The sequence below is a fragment of the Diceros bicornis genome, chromosome X, assembly GCF_020826845.1.
Source record: "Diceros bicornis minor isolate mBicDic1 chromosome X, mDicBic1.mat.cur, whole genome shotgun sequence".
In the NCBI taxonomy this organism is placed as follows: Eukaryota; Metazoa; Chordata; class Mammalia; order Perissodactyla; family Rhinocerotidae; genus Diceros; species Diceros bicornis.
The window spans coordinates 44,162,871-44,168,156 of record NC_080781.1 but is presented as its reverse complement, the minus strand read 5'-3'; the positions used below and the strand labels follow the sequence as shown (position 1 = coordinate 44,168,156).

The 5,286-nt window shown below is 46.7% G+C and overlaps 1 pseudogene; it reads left to right on the top strand.

Annotated features, from left to right (window-relative positions):
- The first annotated feature begins 3,869 nt into the window (after positions 1-3,869).
- LOC131400500 (centromere protein V-like protein 1) lies at positions 3,870-5,013 on the top strand (annotated as a pseudogene).
- The last annotated feature ends 273 nt before the right edge of the window (positions 5,014-5,286 follow it).

Below are 5,286 nucleotides of genomic sequence, written 5' to 3'. Positions count from 1 at the left end.
ACAGCAAAGGAAACAATCAAAAACACGAAAAGGCAACTTACAGAACGGAAGAAAATACTTGCAAAGCATATCTGATAAGGCGTTAATATCCAAAATATATAAGGAACTCATGTAACTCAATAGCCAAAAAACCAAATAACCCGATTAAAAATGGGCAAAGGACCTGAATATACATTTTTCCAAAGAAGACATACGAATAGCCAACAGGTGCATAAAAAGGTGCTCAACATCACTAATCTTCAGGGAAATGCAAATCAAAAGCACAATGAGATGTCACCTCAGACCTGTTAGGATGGCTATTATCAAAAACTCAAAAGATGACAAGCGTTGGCAAGGATGTGGAGAAAAGTGAACACTTGTGCACGGTTGGTGAGATTGTCAAGTGGTTCAGCCACTATGAAAATCAGTAAGGAGTTTCCTCAAAATGTGAAAAATAGAACTACTATATGATCCAGCAATCCCACTTCTGGGTACCAATCCAAAGGAAATAAAATCACTATCTCGAAGAGATATCTGCACCCCCATCTTCATTGCAGCATTATTCACAACAGCCAAGGTACGGAAACAACCTAAGTGTCCATCGACAGATGAATGGATAAAAAAAAAATGTGAGGTATATACACACACACTGGAATATTATTCAGTCTTGAAAAAGAAGGAAGTCCTGCCATTTGTGACAGCATAGATGAACCTGGAGGACATTACGCTAAGTGAAATAAGTCAGACACAGAAAGACAAATATCCCATGATCTCACTTACATGTGGAATCTAAGAAAAAGTTGAATAGTGCTTACCAGAGGCTGGGTGGTGAAGGGAAAGGGAATATATTGATCCAAGGGTACATACTTTCAGTTATAAGATGAATAAGTTCTGGGGATCTAATGTACAGTATGGTGATTATGGGTAATAATAATGTATTGTATACCTGAAATTTGCTAAGAGAGTAGAACTCAGGTGTTCTCACCACACTCACAAAAAGGTAACTATGGGAGGTGACGGATATGTTCATTGGTTCGATTGTGGTGATCTTTTCACAATGTATACATATATCAAAACATTAAGTTGTACACCTTAAATATACATAATTTTTATTTGTTAAAAATTAAACAAAAAAGAAGGGCCAAAAAGCCTGAACTGGTATTTGAGCAGTTACTACACCACATGGGAGATGGAATTTTCAGTTTGACTTCAGCCAAGTTAACTGCCTACCCAAACAATAGATAAATCATAAATATATAATTAAATAAGTATTCTGAAAGTAAAACTCTGTCATAATTAAAAATACATTTAAAAATACAAGTAATAGATATTAGGAATATGACAGAGGAAATAGAGGGTGCTATGAGAATAATAGGTGGGGCACCAATCCAAGATGCAGGTGGGGAGCCATGGAAGTTTTCCTAGAGGAAATGACATCTAAGCTTCGACTTGAAAGATGAACAAGAGGAATAAAAGCAAGAAAGAGCTAAAAGGAATAAAAGCAAAAAGGCACCCTGGAAAGGAGTTAGCAGGACTCCCCACACATGAGGGACAGTCTTCCTTGGATATTTCCCCTTTGTAGTCTGCCTCTTGGCGGGGCAGGATTTGTAAGTAGCTGGATGAGAGTAGCCCACCTTCAGATACAACCTAGCTTATTTATCACACTGGCGTAAACCTCCCCGATTACGTAGGCCACATCAGTCCCCATGGGTCAGGGTCTGGCTGTGGGAAGGCTTGGCAGGGAGTGGTCTGATCTCGGTCTGGCTGAGAAGATAAGAGAGCGAGAGCGGGACAGCGAGCGAGTGAGAGAGCGAGTGACAAAAGATGCTATGCTATTGGCCTTGAAGATGCAGGAAGGGGTAGGCAGCCTTTAGAAGCTGCAAAAGGCAAGAAACAGATTCTCCCCTAAGCCTCCAAAAGGGACTCAGCCGTGTGGACTCATTTAGACTTCTGGTGGCCCAGAACTGGAAAATCATAAATTTGTGGAATTTTAAGATCCTGGTAATTTGTTGCAGCAGCAATAGGAAACCATTAGAGAATCCCAATTCCTTTCTTGACCATGAGGCCCAACTCAGCCTTCAGTGAATGTTGTGAAGTTATCAAGCATGTGAAAACCAAGACACTCACCTGGAGAGAAATCGATCTTATAAAACTGGGCTGGGTTCAGGTGCTACTCCTCTAAAGCCCTTGAGAGTAGTATAGCAGTTCTGCCTGCCCCACCTGTCTGGAGGACACCTGGTGGCTACTGACCTCAATGGTAGTAGTGGGTGTTGGAGTAACAGTTGCTTCTGTTTTGCTCCCTCCCTCCCTCCCACTCCCCTCCCCCTGCCCCCTCCGGCTCCCCGTCTGGAATAATTGTCTGTAGCCCCATTGTACAGCAGGTGTTTAAGAAATAACTTCTCGCTGTACAGTGTCAATGAAGCAGAGTAGGAAAAGGAGCTACCATTTACTGAGCACAAATGAGGCAGAACAACAGGGGAGTTTAGAGTAGGGAGATTTGAAGTCACACAGACCTGGACTTGAATCTCCGCTGCCAACTTCATAGCTGAGGCGCCTGGCCACATGTCCTCCTCCATGCAGTGAAGTGATTCACTGGGCACACTCGGGGGTCGGGCTGCCTGGTTCATATCAGCTTTATTACTAACTTCCAGTGTGACCATGGGAAATTCTGACCCTCTCTGTGCCTCAGTTCCCTCATCTGAAAAATAAGCTTAGTAATACTTCCAAACGGCCTTCGTCTGTGTTCCTAGAGCCCCCTGCTCTTGCTGTTAATTTTCTAGGTGAGAGGCACAGATGTCGTTCAGGGTTACACTGACTGAATCAAGAACGTGAACCCACAGATGAGCGGACTTGTCGAATACAGAGGAGCTCCTTCACACACACCAGGAGACGGCTCTCTCGCTCTCTCTGGCGCGCGCTCTCTCTCTGGCGCGCGCTCTCTCTCTGGCGCGCGCTCTCGCTCGCTTGCTCTCGCTCGCTCTCTCTCTCCGGTATCCGATTTCTTCTTTGGCCACTCATCCCCCAGCCCATCCCAGTCTGCAGCTTCTTCCCTTGTGTCTCTCCTTTGCATTCTCACCATACCCCTAAAAGACTGCTAATTCTTCACGTTAAGCCCTGTCATGTAATTTGTCCGTTCGTGTGTCTGCCTACCACACTAGACCTTGAGATGCTTGAGGAAAAGAATCAAGTTATGTTGGCTTTTAGCCGTCCAGCATCCAGAACACTTCCTGAATCTTGGCATAGAAGAAAACTAAAAATCAATCCAAGGAAAATTTTAGAAACTTAGGAAATCATTGGAAAATGAATTTAGAAATACTACAGATATAATAAATCCAGTTCCTTTCTGCTGTATTAAATACTTCAAATACGTTTTTGAATTTACTCCCCGCTACACTCGGAATATGGCGTATTATTCCCCTTTTCTCATATGAGATTACTGGGACCCAGAGAACTTCAGGACCATTTCCATGGTCGCGGGGCAGGTATGTAACAGAATGAGCATGGACAAGCTCCAGGTGTCTACGGACGATGTAAAAAAATCGCTTAGGAGAAGGGGCTACAGATACAGTTCGCCAATATTTTATGCCAGGACGGCTATTTTAGGATCAGGAGAGGCCTCATTTTCAACAAGTGGCCAATCCTGGCAGTGCAGACAAAAGGGTGGCCGAGTAAGTTCTTAGCACCTGAGCACCCCCCAGCTCCACCCAATCTGCACTGCAGGGTGACGACTTAGCCAGATTTGCGTTTATGGCTGAGCATGCCATAGGCAGGGTAAGGAAGCCAAATGCCGCCCAACCGCACAGCCAAGAGCGGCCCAAGGATCCCTACTCCCCTTGCTCCCTGCCCCCCACGCCAATCCCCACCCTCAGCCTCACTGCCCCCACCAGCGCAGCCACTTGGCTCAAGGCACCAGGTGCGCGCGGCCGCCAGCTCGTGCAAGCCGGGGTCAGGAGCCTGGCGGCGGCAAAGAGCACTACTGAAAGCAAACCGGCAGGCCAGGGAAGCTGGCTCCGAAGACCACAGCTCTGTGCACCGCCCCGGCGCCCGCCCTGTCCCGCAATGAGATGGACCTGGGCGCGCAGCGGGAGCGCTGGGAGACGTTCAGGAAGCCGCGGAGACTCAGCTGCGAGGGTACCGCTAAGTCCCTGCCGGACACCTTCCAGTAGCCAGGCCTGGTGCACTACACCGGGGGCTGCCACTGCGGCGCGGTTCCGTTTGAGCCTGGGCCCCTGCAAACCCGTGAGTCGTGGATCGCAGCTGCAGGCTGTGCAGAAAGCAGCAGCACCGCAGCACCGACGCTTCCTCGTCCTGGCCTTGCGCTTCACTCTCCTCCTGGGCGCCGAGAGCATCGTCACGGATCGATCCCACACGCACGCGGCACTGCGCAGCTTCTGCGGCGGGTGCCGGGTGCAGAGTTTCCACGCATCTGCCTCTGACCCCGGGGTTTTTGGCGTCGCCCCGCACTGCCTGGACGCAGGCACCGTGCGCAGTGTGGCCAGCGAGGAGGTCGACGGTGGCGATTGGATTGGGGGAGGAGGCCACGAAGGAGCACAAGGCCATCCAGTGTCCACCGAGTGAGCCCCCGTCTCTCCTCCTGAAGAGGATCATGGACTGGGGCCCTAACACGTCTGAAACATGCCCGGGTGCCCCTCAAGGGAGGGAGCCACATCACTGCTTGTAACAGAATTATTGTATGTAAGAGGTCTGTTTCTGGACTGGTGAACCTGTGATGTCGCTCCAAGCTTCCGTCCCTTCCCTTTCAGTGTTTTTCAACGGACTTGCTTATAATAAAAAAAACTGAGCACACATTTGTCTGTGTACAACGATAATCTTCCAATCCAATAAGCAAGTAGTGTCTGTACTTTTTCAAGTCTTTTATGTCAGTCCGTTTGATTATTTTTCATACAGTTCTCACAAATCATTTGCAGATTATTCATATGTGCTGTACAGTTTTGGTTCTAATGTGAACAGGATTGTTTTTAACAGTTGCATCTGGTATGTAGGAATACTACATCCAGTTTTGTAAACATTTATTAGGACACTTTCTATTGATTATCTTTGTGTGTGTGTGTGTGTTTTAGGTAGACACATTGTTGCTACTTAGAGATATGCATTATTTTCAGCCACATTGTTTATTTAATATATTTTTAAATAATATGTTTAAGATTTAGTAGTGTTACATACCTCATTGTGCTTATTTTTCAAATTATGTTGGCATTTTTCTTGGCCTTGTTTTAAAAACTGTCTCTGGGTAGGAGGATGGGGAGACAAGAATGAGAAAGATGTCTGTGCACTGTATGCCCTCTG